Here is a 24,443-nt window from a genome sequence, read left to right as displayed (position 1 = left end):
ACTCAATTCAGTTATTGAAAAATAACTATATGCTTGGAATAACTTAGATATGTGAATCTACTCCCTCAACTGTACTATTTATGACATCTAAACAGAGATCAGAGATTTCCCATAAAAATTTAGCATCTATGAAAATATGTGCTGGAAATGTAAAATATACACCATATTTTTAACATTAACTATGAATAAGAAGTTAAATATCCCATTAATAATTTACTTTGATTACATTTTAGATGAACATGGTTAAATAAAATGTATTGTTAAAATTCATTTCACCTGTTTTTTTTAAATGTGGCTGCTAGAAAAATTGAGATTTAGTATGTGGCTCACATTACTTTCATATTGGATAGCAGTAAGACATAAAGTATAAATTCAAGAGAAAAGGCCAATCACTTTAAAACCAAATGTTAGGTAAATAACAGTGCAGGGGACACAAGAAGATAGCAAAAAGCATAATGTTTGTGGGACTATCTCTAAAATCTGGGGAACAGTGATCTAATAAAATACTTTTGATAAAGAACTGAGGCGTAGAGAGGTGACCTTGACTCTAAATTTTCCAGATTCTAAATTCAGTGTGCTTTGGACATTGCAGCAGGGATAACACTGCCATCTCCACTCCTAAGGGAAGTATAAGGAAGGTGGGGGTCAAATGTAACAAGGTCATGGCTACCTTGGAGCACAATTAGAGTGCATCTGCATTCACTAATTCACTTATTCGTCCATGCATTAATTCTCATTCAGCCAGCCAGCCAGCCAGCCAGCCATGAAACCATATCCATCCATCTATCCATCCATTCATGCAGCCTTCCATCCATGCATTCATCCATTTAGCCATCCATTCATCCATGCATCCATCTGTCCACCCATGTTCAGAGGAACATTCACTTTTCCTTTGAAAAACTGAAATCTGAATACTGAGGAATGAAGAATGGAAGAAAGAGGACAACAGGAGTAGGCAAAGGCTCTGAGGCTGAAGGGGACCTGGTGCACACATATCAGAAGAGAAAGAGGACTGGAGTCTGGAGTGTCAAAAGGTAGGGTGAGGGTATGGGGAGAACATGGTGTGAGATGCTAGCAGGGGGAAACAGAAAGGCAGGGCTGGTATGGCTCAGTGGATTGAGGGCCAGACTGAGAACCAAAGGGTTGCTGGTTTGATTCCCAGTCAGGGCACATGCCTGGGTTGTGGGCCAGGTCCCCAGTGTGGGGGCACTCAAGAGACAACCACACACTGATGTTTCTCTTCCTCTCTTTCTCCCTCCTTTGTCCTCTTTAAAAATAAAATAAATGAAATCTTTTTTGACAAAACAAGGAAATGGATCCTGAGCTGGGAGAACACATGCTACATTGAGAGGATTGGCAGTCAGTAGAGCTGGTGGATTCACTTTTCTGCCACAAACATTTCTTTTATTTTTCCATTTGAATTTCTTTATTCACATATATATATTTTTTTTAATTAAATTTATTAGGGTAACATTTGTTAATAAGATCATATAGGTTTCAAGTGCACATTTCTGTGATACATGATCTGCACACTGCATTGCATGCCCACCACCAAAAGTAAAATCATCATCTGTCACCATGCATTTGGACCTCTTTACCCTTGATTGTCTCCCCACCCCTTCCCTATGGACAACCCCATAATGTTACCTGCAGCTTATGAGTTTCAGTTTTATATTCCACATGTGAGTGAAATCATATGGTTTTTATTCTTTTCCATTTGACTTATTTTGTTTGGCATGATACTCTGAAAATCCATCCATGTTGTTGCAAAGGGCAGTATTTCATCTTTCTTTTTTTTTAATTTTATTTTAATCATTGTTCAAGTACATTTTTCTGTCCTTTACTCCTATTCCAGCCCACCTTCCCATTCATCCCCACCTCCCTTCCATTTCCAGCCCTCCTAATTTTTTGTCCATGTGTCCTTAACATTTGTTCCTGTAAACCCTTCTCATTCTCCCCTGAAATTCCCTCCCCTCTCCCCTCTGGTCACTGTCAGCCTGTCCTCTATTTCAGTGTCTTTGACTATATTTCACTTGTTTCTTTGTTTTGTTGTTTAGGTTCCTGTTAAAGGTGAGATCATATGGTATTTGTCTTTCACTGCCTGGCTTGTTTCACTTAGCATAATGCTTTCCAGCTCCATCCATGCTGTTGCAAAGGGCAGGAGCTTCTTCTTTCTTTCTACTGCATAGAATTCCACTGTGTAAATGTACCATAGTTTTCTGATCCATTCATTTACTGATGGGCACCTAGGTTGCTTCCAGCACTTAGCTATTGAAAATTGTGCTGCTATGAACATTGGGGGTGCAAAAGTTCTTTTGGATTGGTGTTTCATGGTTCTTACGATATATTCCAAGCAGTGGAATTGCTGGGTCAAAAGGCAGATCCACTTTTAGTTTTCTGAGGAAGTTCCATACTGTTTTCCATAATGGTTGTACCAGTCTGCAGTCCCACCAACAGTGCACTAGGGTCCCCTTTTCTCCACAACCTCTCCAACATTTGCTGTTTTATTTCTGATGGCCATTCTGACCAGTGTGAAGTGGTATCTCATTGTAGTTTTTAATTTGCATCTCTCTGATAGCTAGCAATATTGAACATCTTTTGATGTATCTCTGGATCTTCTGTATGTCCTCCTTGGAGAATTGTTTGTTCAAGTTCTTTGCCCATTTTTTAATTGGGTTACTTGTCTTCTTAAAGTGGAGTCATGTAAGTTCTCTACATATTTTGGAGATTAAACCCTTGTCTGAGGTATCATTGGCAAATATATTTTCCCATACAGTTGGTTCTCTTTTTTATGTTAATACTGTTTTCTTTAGTTGTGCAGAACCTTCTTATCTTGATGAGACCCCCATTTGTTTATTCTTTCCTTCATGTCCCTTGCTCTAGAGAACATGTCAGTACAAATGTTTCTGCATGAAATATCTGAGATTTTTTTTTGCCTATGTTCTCCTCTAGGACTTTAATGGTGTCACAGTTTATTTTTTGTCTTTTACCCACCTTGAATTTATTTTTGTGTAAGGTGTAAGTTGGTGCTCGGGTTTCATTTTTTTGCATGTAGCTATCCAGTTCTCCCAACACCATTTGTTGAAGAGGCTATTTTTACTCTATTTTATGTTGCTGCTCCCTTTGTCAAATATTGATTGACCATAGAGACTTGGGTTTATTTCTGGGCTCTCTGTTCTGTTCCATTGGTCCATGGGCCTGTTTTTATGCCAGTACCAGGCTGTTTTGATTACAGTGGCCTTGTAGTATAGTTTAGTATCAGGTATTGTGATCCCTCTTACTTTATTCTTCTTTGTCAAAATTGCAGCAGCTATTCGGGGTCATTTATGGTTCCATATAAATTTTGAAGTGTTTGTTCTATGTCTGTGAAGTAAGCCATTGGTATGTTAATAGGAATCGCATTGAATGTGTAAATTCCTTTTGGTAGTATGGACATTTTGATGATGTTAATTCTTCCAATCCATGAACACAGTATACGTTTCCATTTGTTTGTGTCTTCCTTGATTTCTTTCCTCAGTGTTATGTAGTTTTCTGAATACAGGCCTTTTACCTCTTTGGGCAGGTTTATTCTTAGGTATTTTATTTTCCTTTCTGCTATTTCAAATGGGATTTTTTTCTTGATTTCTGCTCCTGCTGTTTCATTGCTGGTGTACACAAATGTCTTTGATATCTGGATATTGACTTTGTATCCCGCTGCTTTGCCAAATATTAGGTCAAGCTGTTTTCTTTGATAGAGTCTATAGGATTTTCTATATACACTATCATATCATCTGCAGACAATGACAGTTTTGTTTTCTCCTTTCTGATCTGAATGCCTTTTATTTCTTTTTCTTTCTGATCACTGTGGCTAGGACTTCCAGTACTATATTGAATTGAAGTGGTGAAAGTGGACATCCTTGCCTTTTTTCTGATCTTAGTGGAAAAGATTTTAGTTTTTGCCCATTGAGTATGGTGTTGGCTATAGGTGTCTCATGTATGGCCTTCATATGTTGAGGAATGCTCCCTCTATTCCTACTTTGCTGAGTGTTTTTATAATAAATGGGTGCTGTACCTTATCAAATGCTTTTTCTGAATCTACTGATATAATCATGTGGTTTTGTCTTTGATTTTGTTTGTGTGATATATTACATTTACTGATCTGTGAATATTGTACCATCCTTGCATCCCTGGAATGAATCCCACTTGGTCATGGTGTATGATCTTTTTAATGTATTGTTGGATGTGGTTTGCCAATATTTTGTTGAGGATTTTAGCATCTATGTTCATCAGCGATATTGGCCTGAAGTTTTCTTTCTTTGTTGTGTCTTTATCTGGTTTTGGGATTAGGGTGATGCTGGCCTCATAAAAACAGTTTGGAAGTCTTCTATCTTTTTGGATTTTTTGGAACAGTGTGTGAAGGATAAGGGTTAGTTCTTCTTTAAATGCTTTGTAGAATTCTCCTGTGAAACCATCTGGTCCCGGGTTTTTGTGTGTTGGGAGTTTTTTGATTACTGATTCAATTTCTTTTGCTATTATTGGTTTGTTCATGCTTTCTGCATCTTCTTCATTGAGTTTTGGAAGATTATATTTTTGTAGAAATTTGTCCATTTCACCTAGGTTTTCAAATTTCTTGGCATACAGTTTTTTGTAGTAATTTCTTACAATCCTTTGTATTTCTGTGGTATCTGTTGTAATCTCTCCTCTTTCATTTCTGATTGTGTTTATTTGGGTCTTCTCTCTGTTTTTCTTGATGAGCCTGCTTAAAGGCCTGTTGATTTTGTTTATCTTTTCAAAGAATCATCTCTAGGATTCATTGATCTTTAGAATTTTGGTTTAAGTCTCTATGTCATTTAATTCAGCTCTGATATTACCTATTTCCTTCCTTCCACTTGCTCTGGGCTGTCTTTGTTGTTCTCCCTCGAGTTCTTCTAGATATAGGGTTAGGTTGTTTGTTTGAAATGTTTACATCTTTTTTAGGTAGATCTGTGTCACTGTGAACTTCCATCTCAGGACTGCCTTTTCTGTGTCCTGTAAGTTTTGGGTTGTCAGTTTATTTTCATTTGTTTGCAGAAACTTTTTTATTTCTTCCCTAACTTAATTCTTGACCCATTCATTGTTCAATAGCATGCTATTCAAACTTAATGATTTTGAGTGTTTTGGCTTTTTTTCTTGGTGTTGGTTTCTAGTTTCAGTCCCTTGTGATCTGAGAAAATGTTTGGTATGATTTCCATTTTCTTGAAATTGTTGAGGCTTGTTTTGTGTCCTATCATGTAGTCAATCTTTGAAAATGTTCTGAGTACATTTGTAAAGAATGTGTATTTAGCTTCTTTGGGATGGAGGACTCTATATATATCAGTTAAGTCTATTTCATCTAGAGCATTGTTCAATGCCACAATAGCTTTATTGATAGTTTGTTTAGAAGATCTGTTCATTTTTGACAGTGGGGTGTTAAAATCCCCCACTATAATTGTGTTGCTGTCAATATCTTTCTTGAAGTCTTCTAAGATTTTCTTTATGTATTTGGGTGCTCCTATGTTGGGTGCATATATATTTACAATATTTATGTCTTCTTGGTGGATTCTTCCCCTGAGTATTATGAAGCGACCTTCAGGGTCTTTCTTTCTGGGACTTTTTTTGAAGTCTATTTTGTTCGATATGAGTATTGCTACCCTGGCTTTTTTTTTTCTTGTCTGTTTGCTTGGAGATTTTGTTTCCAGCCCTTCACTTTCAGTTTGTGTAGATCTTTCATCCTGAGGTGGGTCTCTTGTAGGCAGCATATGTGTGGGTCATGCTTTCTTATCCATTCTGCTATTCTTTGTCTTTTGATTGGAACATTTAATCCATTTATGTTTAAGGTTATTTTGATAGGTACTTATTCATTGCCATTTATGTGCCTGTGTTCCCTCTCTCTCTCTCTCTCTCTCTCTCTCTCTCTCTCTCTCTCTCTCTCTCTCTTTTCTTTCCTTTCCTTAAAGCAATCCCTTTAGTATATCTTGCAGAGCTGGGTTGGTTGAGGTGTACCCTTTTAGACTTCTTTTATCTGGGAAGCTTTTTATTTGGCCTTTTATCTAGGTTGAGAGCCTTGCTGGATAAAGGAGCCTTGGTTGCAGGTCTCTGGTTCTCATTACTGGCATATTTCTTGCCATTGTCTTCGGGCTTGGAGTGTTTCCATTGAGAAGTCAGCTGCTAACCTTATTGGGACACTGTTGTATGTTAATTCCTGTTTCTCCCTTAGTGTTTTTAAGATTCTCTCTTTGTCTTTGTATTTTTCCATTTTAATTATGACATGTCTTGAAGTGGGCTTCTTTGGATTCCTCTTGAATGGGACTCTCTGTGTTTCCTGGATTAGTGTGACTTTTTCTCTTATCAAATTAGGGAAGTTTTCCATTATTAGTTTTTCAAATATGTTTTCTATTCCTTGCACTTCTTCTTCTCCTTCTGGTATCCCTATTATAAGAATATTATTATGTTCTTATTACCTTCCTTTTCTCTTAATCTCTTTTCTTTCTTTATGAGCTTCTTTTCCTTTTCTTGTTCTTTCTGGTTTTGTTTTCTACTTTGTCCTTCAGCTCACTGATCTGGTCTTATGCTTCATCAATCCTGCTTTTGATTCCTTCTTCTGTGTTCTTCAGTTCAGAAATTGTATTCTTCATTTCCTTTTGGCCCTTGTTGATAGTTTCTATTTCTTGTTTCATGTTGATATAGTTTACAGTGAGTTCATTGTAGCTTCCTTGTAATTTCTTGTAGTTCATTGAACTTCCTGATAAGTCATTACTTTGAACTCAATATCTGACAGTTGAGTTGTGTTTATTTCAGTTAGCATTCTTTCTGAGGCTTCCTTCTTTCCCTTCATTTGGAGATTGTTTATTTGTCTTCTCATTGCTTGTGAGACTATTCTCATTAGCCTCTGCTTCTTAAATTTATCTGTTCTGGCTTCCTGGGTTTATGGTGTGACCTTTTGTAGTAGAATACCTCTGAGATTCGGTGGTGCAGTCTCTTTTGGATATCCTGGTGTTCATAGCTTCCATGTATTCTTTTTTGTGTTCAGTTGGAGGGTGAAAGCAAGTGGTTTAAGACAGGAAGAGAGTATTATATGGTATTTACAGTAGTAGCTGGTATAGAAAGTATAGGAGATCATTTGGCTCTGTATAATGTTAACTGTGACATTTCACCCAACTAGCCACTTTTTAGAAAGGATGTAAAGAAGATAAGACTCTTTTTAGGGAGGGAAGGATTGTGAATTAGATCTAGAAAGCAGTGAGGTTGTGGGAGGTCAGATTCTGAGATGAGGTGAGAGTAAAGGATAGTAGATGGGTGTAGTGTGTGTGATAACAGAGTTAACCACTACAGTAATAGATTTCAGTAAACTGTGAAGTGGGCCAAGATCTGCAGCGTGGGTGGGGGCTGTGGGTGGCAGTTGTGTAGTATTTACAATTGTATGTAATAGCTAATATTGACAGTAATATTAGAGCAATAATCACTTGGAAGAATGTATGAGATCTAGGTAACAAGAATAGGGAGTATAGAACCTTAAGTAGTGTACTAATGGAACACAGATGAAGTGAGGGACAGTAAATTATCAAGACACTATTAATGAGATAACAGGGTAAACCTGTCAAATGATATAATATAACCAGTCAAGCAAAGAAGACTATACAGAAAGAGGAGGAATGACAAATACACTACTAAAATAAAAGATGTAGGAATAATGAAAAAATAATAATACAAATATGCAATAACTTGCAGGTTCTCTGTAATAGCAAAGTAAAATGTGTCCTGCTGTGTCAGCTGTTGGGATGCCGCCTCTTTGGGTGCATCTCTGGTCTTTTCACATCTGCAGGATTTTTTGTCTCACTTGAGGGTATTTAAAGAAAAAGAAAAAGGAAAGTAAAAAAGGAAGAAAAAAAGCAGAAGAATGAAGGAAGAAGAGATAAAATTGGAAAGAAAGGACGAAGGAATAAAACTAGAAAGAAGAAAAGAGAAGCAAAAGGAATTGAGAGATATAAAAATAATAAAAATGAAACAATAAAAATTACTTAAAAACAAAACAAAACAAAACAAAATCAAACAAAGAAACAAAAACACCTCTTGTTGGTTTGAAACTGGCCAAACCGTTTTTTCTGGTCTTGGTGGCACAGCAGGCTGTGGAGTGATTGGTTTCACTTTTCTCCCTTCCTGTTCAGCACTCAGTCAGCCTCAAGAATACTCTCCCCAGTGCTAATGGTGCAATCTCCCTAGAGCCAATCTGGGCTTCTACAAGGGGCCCTGTTTGTGGGATCCAGGCCCTCCTAAGCATGCTCTTCCTGGGGCTACAGTTGTGGGGGCCGGGGCTCCTAAAGAGTGTGCACATGCCCCGGGTTTACATGTGTGAGCTCCCAGATTCCTTCGTAGCAGGCACTCTTTCCCTAGGTTCAAGGTTGTGGGCTCTGGGTCTTCCACAAGGCACACTCTTCCTGGGTTGTGGGCACAGGCACCTGGCCAGGCTGCCCTTGGTCCGTGGGCTCAGGCATTCACTCTTTCCAGGTCTATGCTTGTGTGCTCACAGCCCCTGTGTGTTTGCCACTCAGTCCTTGCTGCACTCTCTGTGCCTTCAAGCAACTAGGCCTCCCTCAGTGCTGCTCAATTCTTGTTTGGCTGGGGAGGGAGCAGTTGACTCAGCTCTTTCTCAAGAGCCCTGTGGGATACCCGGCAAGCACTGGACTTGGGGCTGCAGCCTCCCAGGTCCCCAAGCTGATCCCTGGGCCCTTACTGTCCTGAAGCACTCTCTTTCCCATCTGGTTTTTCAATGTCCACTACAATTTTTTTTAAATGTTTGCCTTTTTATAAGATTTTATTCATTTATTTTTAGAGAGGGAAGGGAGGGAGTGAGGGAGGGGGAGAGGGAGAGAGAGAGAGAGAATGAGAGAGAAACATCAATGTGCGGCTGCTGGGAGTTATGGCTTGCAACCCAGGCATGTGCTCTGGCTGGGAATCGAACCTGCGACACTTTGGTTCGCAGCCCGCGCTCAATCCACTGAGCTACGCCAGCCAGGTCCACTACAATTTTTGATCTCCTGTTTTCATATGCTGTGGTAATGTTGGCTGTTTGCTCTGTTCCTCCTTAGATCAGCTAGGTTTTTCTCCCATGTATAGGGAAAAGTGGAATCTGCTCCCTCCTACCATGCTGCCACCTTCCCTATCTCTCTATTATTGATTTTTTATACAGATAAGAAGGAGGAGGAGAAGGAGGAAGAGAAGAAGGAGAAGGGGGGGGGAGAGAGAGAGAGAAGCATTAGTGTGAGAAACAGTGATTGGTATTCTCCCATACACACCCTTACTGGTGATGAAACCTATAACCTAGGTATGTGCCCTGACTAGGAATCAAACCTACATCCCACTGGTATATGGGATGATGCCCCAATTAGCTGAGTCACCAGCCAGGGCTATTGATTCTCTCCATTTTTGTTGTTGTTGTTGTTGTTTTTTTAAAGATTCCCTCTTTGTCTTTAACCTTTGCCATTTTAATTATGATTTATCTTGTTGGCTTTTATGGGTTTGTTGTGTTTGGAACTATCTGTTCTTTTTGGACTTATGTGTCTTACACCTTCACCAGGTTAGGGAATTTTTTAGAACTTATCTGTTCACATAGGTTCTTGATCTCTTGCTTTCTCTCTTCTCCATCTGGTACTCCTAAGACGCAGATGTTATTATACTTCATGTTTTTCCTACATTACCTTAAACTATCCTCATTCTTTTAAATTCTTTTCTTTTCTTTCCCTTTTCTTTTCTTTTCTTTTTTCTTTTCCTTCTTTCTTCCTCTCTTTTCTTTTCCTTTCTTTCTCTTTCTTTCCCTTTCTTTCTTTCTTTCTTTCTTTCTTTCTTTCTTTCTTTCTTTCTTTCTTTCTTTCTTTCTTTGTCTCAATGGGTTATTTTTCCTACCTTTCTTCCAAATAACTGGTTCCATCCTCTGCTTCCTTCAACCTACATTTATTATTCCATCCCGTATATTCTCAGTGTCAGATATGGTATTCTTTATTTCTGACTGGCTCATTTTCAGGTTTTCTATGTTCTTTTTCATGATATTGTAGTTCTTAGTTCCTTGAGCATCCTTATAACTTTTACTTTGAACTCTATATCTGATAGATTGCTTGACTCCACTTCATTCAGCTTTTTCTAGAGACTCCTGTTCTTTCATTAGGGTATGTTTCTTTGTCTCCCCACTTTGGCTATTTCATCATGTTTCTATGTATTAGACAAATCTGCTTTGACTCCCACTCTTCATGGGGTGGTCTTATGTCATAGTTGTCCTTTGGGAGTCAGTGGGGAAGTCTCTTTGATCTCTTGAGATGGGAACCCTAGAATTGTTCCTTGCATGGGTTATGTGGGCCCTTCTGTTATAATTGATATTGATTTCTGTTGGCCCATTCATGTGTGGGATTGACCCTCAGGATGGCTGACTGTGAGGCTCAATCCTGACCACATTGTGTGAGCTGCTGTGCAGCTCCTGACTAAAAGGAAATAATAAAAGAGAAAAAAAGTAAAAGGAAAACAAAAGAAAATGTAAAGAGGATATAAAAAAAGGAAAAAGAAGCAAGGAAAGAAAAATATCAGAAAAAAAAGGAAAAAGAATAAAAAGCAAAATTTGCCTCACCAGAGTTTAGCCCCTTTTGCAATCTTTCTTTGGATATGCTGTTTGTGAAGTTTGTTGAGTCCTGCTTCAATATTTTCTGAAGCCAGCCTTCTTGCAGTGTTCATTATGGGCCTTTTAGAGAGGCTCTTGTGCAGATGAATGTCAAATGCTGTCTATGCTTTGTTCTTGGCAACCTGTTTGAAGCTACAAGCAAACCAAAGTTTGTAGCTGCCTCTACCAAGCTTGGGTGTGCACAAGAAAGTCCAAAGTGTGCTTCAAGGCTGACTTTTATTAGCACAGGCCCAGGGTAGGTCAGTAAATGTCCTAGAGCACCCTGGTATCTACCTCCACCTACCTTAGCCTGCCAGCTGCCTATTAGACTTATTTACTGAAAGATCCTTTGATAGAATTGGGAGTATGAGGTTAGTGAATCTGCCATGAGGGGTAGGTGTTATCCAGACTTTAGGGAAAGTGATGGGTGTATTTCCTTCTTCAGAGCCCCACCACTGATCCTGTCCCAAATTTTACCCTCACCTCAGCATGGTGGATCCCCTTGTAATCAGACTGGTGGGTCCTCCAGAGCCCAGAGTTTTGGTCAGCCAGAGTCAGGAGGATGGATCTATCAGATCTCTTATGAAGATGAAGTGCCAGTCAGGTTCACAGGAAAGTGGGGGAATTTCCCTGCCCCAAAGCCAGTCACTGACACTTCTTAAGTCTGCCCATACTTATACACCCTGGCCAATGCAGCTGACTCCTCAGCAGGGCTAAAGCTCTGCAGTGTGGTGTGACATGGATTCCAGAGAATGGAGGATCTCAGTACTCATTGGCTCCAGAGCCCATCAAACCCTGTACTTTGTGCCTTTTAACAAGAAAAAAAATGCTTCAGCACTTGCTCAGGACTCATCACACTTGCTAGAACTTGTATGAGTCATCACACCAGCCCACAAGAGAAAATGCTTCATTGTTCAGTAGTCATCAGTTTTGGCACTCATCATGAGTTCCAGAACAAATTAACAAGTACTGGGGTACCACTGTAATTGCTTTACTCAAGCTAATGCCACTTGGAGAGGAGTGCTTTGCTCAAGAAAGATGGCAACTGCCCTACTGGAGAATGACTGAACACATGGATCCCCAGCCTCTTCCTCAGAACCTCAACCCCCAGATTTTTCTCGGTTAACTCTAATCCACACTTCCCTCTCACCACTAGAGCCCATGTGAATGGCTGCAAATAAAATTTTGTGCATTGGCCCTTTAACAGCATGCCTATGTCTCCAGCAGATTCTGTTTCTCTTTGGTGGACCTGCTGCTTTTCACAGATAGGCATTATGTGGGCACCCTTTCTAGCTCTGGTGCCCTGTGCTGAGGAGTACAGTCTGGGGTTTAGGCTTCCCACTTCTCAAGGGAACCTTCCGTAGTTGAGATGTACCTTTGGAACCTTAGTCACTGTCAGCTGGGAGCAGGACCAGCCCTTTTTGCATCTCTTCCTTTCCTACCAGACTTGATGTGCCTTATGTAAATTATTGGTTTACACACTTCTTTTCAGGTAGTTTTTAGTTGGTTATTCAGGGTGATTTTTCTTTATTTTAGTTGTATTTTAGTTGCATTCTGGGAGGAGGTGAGTGTAAGATCTACATACTCTGCTGCCCTCTTGAAAATCCATGTCTTGTTACTGAGTAGAGCACCCCAAGTGTCTCATAGTTCATATTGCTTGTAAATTTGCTGAGCTGAAGAAGATTGATCATCACTCTGGGAAAAAGCTGGAAGATGGCCCCAAGTTTTTGAAATTTAATGATGCTGCTATCAATGATATGGTTCCTGGCAAGCCCATGTGTGTTGAGAGCTTCTCTGGCTATCCTCCTCTGGGCCACTCTGCTGTTCATGATATGTGACAGCTGCTTCTGTTGTCATCAAAGCAGTGTACAAGGAAGCAGCTGGAGCTGGCAAAGTCACCGAGTCTTCCCAGAAAGTTCAGAAAGCTAAATGAATATTATCCCTAACACCTGCCACCCCAGCCTTAATGGGTGGTGGAAGAATGGTCTCAGAACTGTTTGTCTCAATTGACCACTTAAGTTTAATAGTAAAGGACTGGTTAATGATTACAATGCATCATGAAACCTTCAGAAAGAAAGGAGAATGTTTTGTGAACCATTTGCTTTGTGTGTGTGTGGCAGTTTTTAAGTTGTTAGTTTTTAAAATCAGTAATTTTTAATGGAAACTCCTTGAATGAAATTTTGAGACCCATTAAAAAGAAGAAAACAAAATTTTAGGACAAAATCCCCAATGAAAATAGATACTAAAATAATCAACAAAATATTAATCAGATTCAGCAATGCATTAAAAAGGGCATACATCACAATCAAGTAGGATTTATTCCAGGGATGCAAGGTTGGTACAACTTTTGCAAATCAATAAATGTGGTACACCATATAAACAAAATGAAAAATAAAAACCACATGATCATATCAGTATATGCGGGAAAACGCATCTGATAAAATCCAGTGCCACTTATGATAGAAACTCTCAGTAAAGTAAGAATAGAGGGACCATATCTCAACATAATAAAGGCCACATATGAAAACTTATAGCCAACATCATACTCAAACTGCAAAAACTAAAAGCATTTCACTCAAGATAGGAAAAAGACAGAGATGACTGCTTTCATCACTCTTATTTGATACAATACTGGCAGTCCTAGCCATTGCAATCAGACAAGAATAAGTAAAAGGCATCCAAAATGAAAAGGAGAAAGAAAAACTGTCATTATTCACAGATGACACAATATAGCACACAGAAAACCTTAAAGCCTCCACCAAAAATTACTAAAACTAATAAATGAATTTGGCAATGTAGCAGGATTTAAAGTTAATATTCAGAAGTTAATGGCACTTTTATATACCAATAATGAACTGTCAGAAAGAGAAACTAAGGAAACAATCCCATTTACTATTGCAACAACAACTACAAAAAAATAAGGTACCTAGAAATATATTTAACTCAGAAGGTAAAAGATGTACATGGGTAACTGTAGGACATTGAAGAAAGACACTAAGTAAGATACAAATAACTGGAAGCATATACTGTGTTCATGGAATTGAATAATTAGCATCATTAAAATGTCCATATTATCCAAAGCAATCTAAATTCATTGCAATTTCTATTAAAATACTAATGGCATATATCACAGATCTAGAATGATTTATTCCAAAAATTTATATGGAACCCCAAAATAGCTCAAATAGCCTTAGTCATCTTGAGGGAAAAAAGTTGGATATATCACAATACCTGATATAAAACTATACTACAAGACCATTGTAATGAAAACAGCCTGAGGCTGTCATAAGAACAGGCATGTCTATGTATGAAACCAAACAGACAGCTTAGAAATTAGCCCACAGTTATATGGTCAATTAATATTTGACAAAGAAGGCAAGAACATACAATGGAGTAAAGACAGTCTCTTCAATAAATGTTGGGAAAACTGAAATGGTACATGCAAAAAATTGAAAGTGGACTACCAAATTACTCCACACACAAGAATAAACTAAAAATGCATAAAAGACTTAAATGCAAATCACAAAACCATAAAAATCCTAGAAGAAATCATAGCCAGTAAAATCTCAGACATCTCTCATAGCAATATTATTGCCAATATATCTCTTAGGGCAAGAGAAACAAAAGAATTATGAGGAAATATGACTACAGCAAACTAAAGCTCTCCTGCACAGCAAAAGAAACCATTAACAAAATGAAATGGAAACCAACTGTATAGGAATACTTATTTGAAAATGATGTATATTACAACCATTCAAGGCCAGATAGTTTCATGGGATTCAGGCAAATGGAGTAAAATTCATGGAGCCATTGAGATGTCTGATATGCCTTATTCAAAGGTGGGCAATCCATGTACACTGCAAGCTGCATGTCCTTGTATGACACTACATGTCTCTGCATGTTACCTGTCCCCTCTGTCCCTGTGGGAAGCCCCAGCTCCCGTACATACTAGATACAGACAAAGCTGGCAAGGTGCCTACAGATATTATGCAATAGAGCTTCATACTATGCATGCAGGCCCACTCAAGACTATGCAAACTGTTTCTCAGACCCAGTCTCAAGGCTGTGAGAACACTACTTATCAGCCCCATTCTCAAGGTAATGGGAAACTGCTGTCCTTAATTGCCCAGATATTGAGTGAGGAAGCCAGACTACCTCCTTTTACCCTACATTATATATCTGATAAAGGGTTAATTTTCAAAATATATAAAAAAACTTATGCAACTCAACACCAGGAAGACAAACAATTCAACTTAAAAATTGGCAAACAACCTTAACTTGTTTGGTTCGGTTGTTTAGGCATCATCCCTTAGGATGCAATGCTTGGCTTCACTGTTTTGGAAATCACTGGTTTGATTACCAGTCAGGCCACATGCCTGGATTGCGGGTTCAGTCCCTAGTTGGAGTTTGCATAGGAGGCAGCTGAAAGATGCTTTTTTTCTCACATTAATGTTTCTCACCTTCTTTTTCTCCCTCCCTTTCCTTCTCTGTAAAAATAAATTTAAGAAATCTAATATTGGCAAACAACCTAAACGGACACTTCTCCAAAGAATACATTCAAATGGCCAATAGGCATAGAAAAATGCTTAACATCACTAATTACTAGGGAGATGCTATTTAAAACCACAATGAGATATCACCTCACATCTGCCAGAGGAGATATCCTCAATAAATTAACAAGCAGTAAGTATTGGCCAGAAGCTGAGAAAAGGGAACCTCTCTATATTGTTGTTGGGAATGCATACTGGTACAACCTTTATGGAAAACATTATGCTGCACAGAATTCCATTGTGTAAATGTACCATAATTCTATGCAGCAGAAAGAAAGGAGCTCCTACCCTTTGCAACAGCATGGATGGAACTGGAAAGCATTATGCTAAGCGAAATAAGCCAGGCAGTGAAAGACAAATACCATATGATCTCACCTTTAACAGGAACCTAAACAAAAAAAAAAAGAAACAAGCAAAATATAGTCAAAGACACTGAAATAGAGGACAGACTGACAGCGACCAGAGGGGAGAGAAGAGGGAATTTGAGGGGAGAATGGGAAGGGTTTACAGAACAAATATGAAGGACACATGGACAAAAACTAAGGGGGGTGGTAATGGGAGGGAGGTGGGGAGGGATAGGTGGGTGGGCTGGAATGGGAGTAAAAAGCAGAAAACTTTACTTGAACAATGATTTTTTAAAAAAGAAAACATTATGGAGTTTTCTCAAAAAATTAAAAATGGACTTGCCATTGACCTAATGATCCTACTCCTGGGAATATATCCTAAGAATCTCAATACACCAATTTGTAAGAATATGTGAAAACCTATGTTCATAGCAGAGTTCTTTCCAATAGCCAAGATCTGGAAATAGGCTAAGTTCCCATCAGTAGGTGAGTGGAAAAAAAACCTGTGATGCTTTTAACATTTACACAATGGAATTCTACATGACCATGAAGATGAAGGAGTTGTTACCTTCTGCAACAGCACAAATAGACCTGGAGATTTTTATGCTAAGTGAAATAAGTCAGTCAGAGAAAGGCAACTACCATGTGATCACATATGTGTGGTATCTAATGAGCAAAACGATATGCCAAACTATAAACAGAGGCATGGATACGTGGAACAGATTGACAGCTGTTGAAGGGTAGCAAGGGGGAGAAGTGGATGAAATGAGGTGAAGGGATTAGCTAAAGAGCATATATGCATAACCCATTGAAACAAACAACAGTGTGTGTTGGGAACTGCCCTGCTTGGTTTCAGAAGCTGTAACTCCCTATGGCTACAGCTGAGTTAAAAGACCTTGGGATCATAAGCCACTAAGGAGACAAAGCTTATCCTCCTGGCAGGGGCATAGCCTCTGCCCCCTTTACTTCACCCTGCTTGGCCCTCAGTGCATGACTAGTTAGTCAATGATGGGTAAGATTCCTTAAGGGAGGGACAGGTTAAGACAGACATGGTCATGAAGGGGCCATCAGGGAAGGACTTAGGGGACTATAGAAAAGGGGTGATGGACCCTCACCCCTTGGATTTGTCATAGCCTGAGTCCTCATTCTATCTGTAAGAAGTCTCCTAATCTCTTGGCTGCCTGCATCCCCCACATGATTTTAAGTCTGAAACAATGCCAGAGGTGGCTGTGGTCCTGTGCTGGAATGGAAAGTTCCTGGGGCAAACAGGACTAAGAAAAGAATGCATAAAATACTGTGAAACATGCTCTGCTAATACCCTCAATTTAAATGATAAGGGTCCAAGCATGAAATGAGTTTTGTTTTACTCTATCTATCTGATCCTGACTCAGAATAAGCGCTTACAGTTCTTTGAGTTCCTTGATCATTACTGCCTGACAATGATGAGCTTTACTTATATGCCCTGTATTCCTATGCAAACTAAACCCAACAAAAACCCATTGAGGAACAGGTTCAAGGCTGTGGGGGATACTGGCCAGCAGTATCCATCTCTGCTGTGGATGCTCATCGAAACACGAGGAAAACATACACAGAGACAACCAGGTCCTGTGGGGAAATAGGGACAGAATGGACACTCTCTCATGTGGGGAGCACCCCGTCTCCCTTCCCAAGCAGATTTTTATTGAGAATATAGACTTAGTTTGTGGATTCATAGTCTGGCAGAAAAGATCAAAAGAAGTAGGTGACTTACAAAGGTGCAGACAGAACCCCCACTGTGAATCTGGGCAGAGATTGGAGTTTTAACATTTGAAAGGAGTAACAGAACTCAAAGGGCAGTTTTGGTTTCCTGTCTATGCCTTCAAATTCTAATCTAATAACATCCTCCAGCAAACAGATCTCACAGGATCTTGCATATTCTATGTCCCAGGCCTGATTTCCCCAGGGGTCTGCCGTTTCTGGTCTGGGCTGCCCCACCCCTGCTATTTCCGCAGGCCTGAGTTAACAGAGAAGACAAAGGCATCCAGAATGTTACAGAACACAACAAGGGGGGCCTGGGACGATACACTATTATTGAAAGAAGGCCCCGGGTCCGTTATGTCTGCCGCCCTAGGAAAGACGTCTCTCAATGCCAGAGATTTGTGAAAAGGAAAGGAAATGTTTATTTAATGCTATACTAACTTAAAGTAGTGACCTAATGTCTTTATCAAAAATCCTAAAGTCCCTAAAAACACCCACAAACACACAGTCTTTCCTTCCTTCCCCCCTTTGCCCAGTCCAGAGTACCGTATCTCAGGAAAGGAAATAGAAGTCCATGGCTCAGGCAGTCCTCTGGTTCTTAGTTAGTCCTCCATCTTGACTGGGAGACCTCCCTGGGTTCCTGGCACCCTCGGCTGAGTTGCCAGGATCTCTACTAAAACCAGGTGGTGGTTCCCCCTTCTAAAGCTGTGGGGGTCCCCACTCTGGCACAGGCACGTGGTCCTCTCTCCCAGGGCCATGGGAGTCTCCACTCTGTCAAGGCCACGTGGTTCTCCTCCTCAGGGCTGCGGGAAGGGGAGAGTCCCCACTCTGTCCAAAGCCGCATGGTTCCCCCCTCTCAGGGCTGCACCCTGTAACAAGGAGACTTGGATTTCTCACATCTAAGAATAAGGACTCAGGCTTTGACAAAGCCAAGAGGGCAGGGGTTGATGTCCATCACCCCTTCATATCCACAGCCCTGAGTCTCTTCCCTTAGAGCATTCCCACATGATCACATCTGTCTTAGATTCATTTTCTTTCCTAGAAAATTGTTACCCATCATTGACTGCCTATCATGCAAAGGGAGCCAGGCATTAGAATAGGCAGCGTTCATGCCAGGGAAATAAGTTTTGTCTCCTTAGTGGCTCCTGGTCCAGAGGTCTTTCACTCGACCTAAGTCATGGGGGGTTACAGCTTCCTGAGACCAAGCAGGGAAGTCCCCAACACAAGGCCCTTCTCCTCTGAGAGATTAGCCACCTTTTCTCCCCAAGCAGATCATGTCTTGGTAGACTTGTTCTCATCTGTGGCAGCTGGTGGGAGGTGCTCTGCCTACAGAGCACCCCCCAACAAGTGTGGTGATAGTCAGGGGGAAGGGGGTGTGGGGGCTGGGGTGAATTAGGGAAAGGGGCAACAATTGTGGACATCTGTAATAATATAAACAATAAAAATAAAGCTTAAAAAGAACACATACTTGTCAAAAGGTAGTTTTATTTACTTTCAGCAAGTGAAGGATACAGTGGATTCATATACAAAGTTCTATCTCTTGAAAGGTATGTTTAACCATTACTTATATACACTAGTTGGTTAATTACACATTGATTTCCCCCCGCCCCCGCAATATCTACATTTATTCAGTTGATTTCTTGTCAAGCTCATCCTGTTGACAGCTGGTCTGCAAAACACTGTGCTGCATTTTAACATTTAGAAAGAACAGCATTTAGTAAGAATGGCTCAAATATTGAGACCCTTGTCCTACATAACAATTGTCCCCTGATATTTTTTACTCCTGATTTTTGAGAAAATGGAGAGTAGGATCATACTTCTGTAATTGCTTCCTGCTGAACATGGATAGAATACATCTTTGAGTAAGGGCAGTGAAATTCTCTGGATGTCTGACTTCTAAAAGTCTTAGAGTTTCCTAGGTTCTGAGGTTCTTGAGATCAGGAGTGTGTAAAAAGAGTACTACTGTGTTGGGAAATATCCTTCCTGGTTTCAGAAGTTGTAACCTTGCTGACAGGCAAAAAGGCCCCATGGCTAAGGGACCTTGGGACCACAAGCCACTAAGGAGATGGAGACAAAACTTATCCTCTTGGCAGAGGCACAGCCTCTGTCCCTTTTGCTTCACTCTGCTTGGCCCATGGAGGATGAATGGATAGTCAGTGATGGATAAGATTCTTCAATGAAGGAACAACCTAAGACACATAGTCATGAAGGGGCCATAAGGGAAGGACTCAGGGGATTGTGAAGAAGGGGCCAAAAAACCCTCACCCCTTGGCTTTATCAGAGCCTAAGTCCTCATTCTGTCTGTAAAAAGTCTAATCTCTTGGCTGCCTTGCTTCCTCTGTCTGATTCAGGCCTGAAACAATGCCAACAGTGGGTGCAGCCCTGTATCAGAACCAGCAGCTTCCAGCAGGGGGCAATCAGGCCTAAGAAAGAATGCATAAAATCCTGTGTAACCTGCTTTGCTAAGAATGTCCTCAATTTAAATGTTAAGGGTGAAAGCACAAAATAAATTTGTTTCCCCAGATTTTATGGCCAATTGGCATCACCCTGTCTAACAGACCCTGACTCAAAAGAAATCCTGTGATCCCAGAAATGTTATCTGTAAACTATACCTCTTTTCTTTAATATGCATCCCTATGCAGCTAAACTCAATAAAAGCCCATTGAGAGAGAAAGGCTCAAGAACCTTCTCCTCTGAGAGATTGGTCAGTCTTTTCTCCCCAAGGAGATCATGTCTTGGTAGATTTATTCTCATTCATGGTGACCAGGAGAGCTCTACAGGCTGGAGCTACACCACAAGCTAGAAAGAGCTGAAGTTTACAAATAGACCCAGTTTTAGAGAATTGGGAGCAAGAGTCTCTGATATGTCTTGCTTGGGCACCTTCTTAAAATGTCTCACCTGAGGAAGCTCAGTCTTCACACAGAATAAAGGGGAGCCAATACTGGTGTTCTTGTACACTGGTGTATTCACATTCTGTGCTTTTGATGAAAACAGGGGTAAGTGAAAAATTTATAGAAGCAGGGCTGGTAAGGATCAAATGGAAAGGGCTCTTGTTAGTTGAAAGTTATGTATACACAAGGAGGACTGACACAAGTTGGAAGGTAGGGAGACTTGGGTGAAACGGGATTCAATTGGAAGACAGGGAGACATATGGAGGGCTGGAGTAGTTAAACCCCTGAAAAGGTATGTGGATTTGGTGTCAGTTTGAAGGCAAAGACAGGTGGGCAGGAACAGTATCTGTTGGAAGGCAGGAAGAAGTATGGTGCTGCTGTCAGTTTGAAGAAATGGAAGTTATACAGGGTTAGAATGAATCAAAAATAAATGTAAGGTGCATGAAATTTTAATCTGTTGAAATTCTGAGGGAGGAGGTAGGCCTGACATTAGTTTAATATTTTTCTTGTTAATGTTGTTATGGAGTTACCCAGAATCATTTTGGCATGTATTATTTTCTGATTTTTGAAGATCACTTATTGAAAAGACTTTCTAAAACTTTTCCAATTTGTTTTATTTCCTTTAAATGATGGTGTTTTGCTTATGCATTTTCACCATAAACTGTATTATCTTCATCCTGTGCCTACAAAAAACATGGAGCTAGACTTTGTGAAGTTCATACCCACAGCGTTAGTTGTACAGACACTAGTGAGAAACTGTTGCTGAGAACACCTTCTCTTTTTCAGCTTTCTCCTTAATCTTATTAAATGTTCTCTCTGTACCTCACAGGGGTGACTGGGGAAATAGATATTTCCAGGTTGAAAAACTGGAAATGACAGATGACTCTTGTGACTTTAAAGTAGATGTAATGCCTTTTACTTTCCTATCTGTAATGCTGAGATGAAAAATCATTAATCTGAAAGGGTCCTTTCAGAAATTATTTGTGGTTGAGGTTATTAAGAAATAGTAATCTTATTTAAAAACACTGTGTTTTCACAAATTAAAAAATGAAAATAGACTCAACTTCAGTATTAGACCAGGTTTACTTGAGAGATATTTACAGAGCATTGCATTTAAAAATTTAGAGTACACATTTTTCTCCAGTTTACATGCACAATTTCTGAAGGTAGCTCTTGTACTAGGAGAAAAACAACCCTCAATAAATTTTAACTATTAAAATTATATTAACCATATTTTCTGACCACAATGATAAGATACTATAAATCAAATATAGGGGGAAAATACAAACACTTGGGCATAACACAAAAGGCTACTAAACACCCAATAAATCAAAAATGAAAACAGAAAAAACAACTATATTGAAAAAATAAAAATGCAAACATAGTCTTAGAAAACCTGGATTTAGCAAGACCTATTATAAGAGGAAACATTATAACTATACAATTCTAATGAAACAGCATAAAAATTTTAGTAAAATCATTTGACTTTATTTATAAATAAATTAAAAGTGAAGTAACAAAACAAAATGTAAATTGAAGTAATGTAAAACAAAGATCACTGCCATAATAAGTAAAGTAGAAAAATAATACAAGAAGACTAATAAAATCAATGCCTTCTTCTTTGAAATGATAAATTTTAAAAACCTCTAGTAACACAAATCAAGCAGTAAATAGAGAAAACAAATAAATAAGAGAAAGAAAAGACAAACTACAATTGACACACAAAAGAACAAAGAATTATTGAGAAATATAATCAAAATTTACATACAAATAATTTGACACTTTAATAAAATGGGAAATTTAAAAAAAATACACTGTTTGAAGGCTAAACCAGTAAGAATTACATAAGCTTAACAAAACAATTACCAGCAGCAAGTTTGAAGCAGTAATCACAACACCCAAAGAACAAAAGCCCAGAACCAGGTATTTTTACAGGGGAATTCTAACACTTGTATTAAAATGATAAATAAATTGAAGAAGTACACTTCCAAATTTAATTTACAAGGACAGTATTACTCTAATAACAAAACTACACAAAGAGAGAGAGAGAGAGAAAGAGAGAGAGAGACTTACAGGCTTATATTCTTGATAAATGTCCAGGTCAAAATTCTCAACAAAACAGTTGCAAATAAATTTAATAATACTTTTAAATCTATATACAACCTGATCAAATATGCATCCCTATGCAAGCTAAACTCAATAAAAGCCCATTGAGAGAGGCTAAATACCTTTCTCCTCTGAGACTTGTTAGCTTTTCCTCCTCAAACAGATCATGTCTTGGTAGACTTATTGTCATCCACAGTGGCCAGGGAAGCTCTGTGGGCAGAGCCCCCCGAAAACTACTGTAATAGGAGAAATGTATCACAATAGGTGAAGCAGAAGCAGGGGGAAAAATCAAGGAGGTGGAGACTCTCCTTGCCTGGTGGGAATCCAATGAGCAAGATGCACCAGAGTGACAGCTTCCTTAAGGACAAAGATGCCAGCAATGGAGAGAAGGGGAAGGACACTGTCATATTTAAATATTTTTCCCATATGACCCAGGACAGGAAGCCATAATTTTTATTCAGAAATCACTTATTGAGCACCTAGGTCTATCCAAAACTTAGAAGAATAGGTAGGATCTGGTCAGGAAGTGACTATGTGGAAAAGGCAAACCCAGTTAAAGAAGCACAGTAATCCCAGAAAGAGAAGGGATGCTAGATAAGACAGTTCTATACACTATCCAGTTAGTGTCCCATGATTTCTCAAGTACACTGATGTTTGCTGTGTGTCTGAGAAAGGAGCTGTACCTTGAAAGGCATGTGAGCCTGGGGAGGAAGACAATTTGGAAGTTCTGACATGGCCTCTACATGTTCTCTCTTGTGACAGTGCACCTCAGAAAATCTCTCCATAATGGAAAATGTGTGTGTGTTATGTGTTAAGGTCAAATACATGAAACCATGCTGTTCAAACTCACATAGCCCAAGGCCTTCTATGATCAGACATCATGTTAGATATCATCCCCTACTTAGCCAGGCACATAGCTGCAGTTCAGTGGTTGAAGTTCTAAAAATCAGGATACAGAGATAAAGCACCACTCAACAAATTCTTTGTCTCTCAAACCCACTGCCCAGTAGGTGCTAGGATGAGCCTTGAGATAAACAGATCATCTGCCATTTATATAATCCAGTTTCCATCTTTCACAGACCATGGTTCCTCCACCATTTGTCTCCAGTTTGAAAATATTAGGAGCTCAAGACAAAATAGAGACAGGAAACAGCTGAGGGCTCAGGTTTTAAAAATTAGGAAAGAAAATTAAGAAGACTCTGGGATGTAGGGAACCAGTTTGTTTTGGTCTGGCACATGTGATTCAACTCTGTATGGAAAACCTACAGAAGCAATGTGGTGGGCAGGAACCAGACCTTCAAAGTGAGTTTTCCCATGGGAATCAGGCCTAGAAAATTCATACAGACTGTTGTGGCTTGCTCTTGCTAAAACTCCATCACCCTGGTCTAAAACAACAAATGTGTATTGTCTGTCTTCATGGTAATTTCCAAAGCCTGTGTGAATTTCCCCAAGGACAGAGCTAATCAGCTTGCCATCTTTCCCTTCTGCATTTGTTATTTTCATTTCCTTGATTATACCTAAAATGTAGACAACAATGTTCTATGTAATAGATAATAAATCCTTCTTTGATGTAAGACCTGAGAAAAACAATAAAACCCTGTCCAGGCAAAGGTCAGTGTGCTCTCCCCTTGAGAGAGTGGCCAAGGATCTCTCCACTTGAGAGAAGCAGCCACAGGACTCTCATATTAAGATAGTACTATACCTTCCCCTTTTCTCCACAGGATTGCTGTAGCCTGTACATTTGTTTTCATCTTCAGTCACAACACGTGGACTCTGCAGGCCAGAGTCTGCCACATCTGGCACCCAGGAACAGGGACCCAGAGGCTGTGAGCCACAGTTGTGGACAACACACCCACCTGGTTGGAATGCACACATTAGCCCAGGTAAGGGCCGAACGACACCGAATGCCTTTTGGTAGGGTTTTAGGGTGTGTTGTATTTCAGAGAAAAAGGGTATTTTTCAAGGTCACCCTCTGTTGCGACCACACTCTTGTTAGTAAGCAGAAGCCTTGCTCTCTCATTCTGGCAATCACTGCACTTTGCAGGCATAGGCTGGGTAGTTAAAAGCCACAAGGGCAGCCTCTGCTGGAAGTCACCCATGACAGGATAAGTTGGGAAGTGGACTGGGACAGAACACTAGGTTTCCTGCCAGCTGCAAGCAAAAGTCAACACAAGAG

The sequence above is a fragment of the Phyllostomus hastatus genome, unplaced genomic scaffold (assembly GCF_019186645.2).
Source record: "Phyllostomus hastatus isolate PE091 unplaced genomic scaffold, TTU_PhHast_1.1 phas_contig_64, whole genome shotgun sequence".
Taxonomy (NCBI): domain Eukaryota; kingdom Metazoa; phylum Chordata; class Mammalia; order Chiroptera; family Phyllostomidae; genus Phyllostomus; species Phyllostomus hastatus.
Note: the sequence above shows the minus strand (reverse complement) of the source record.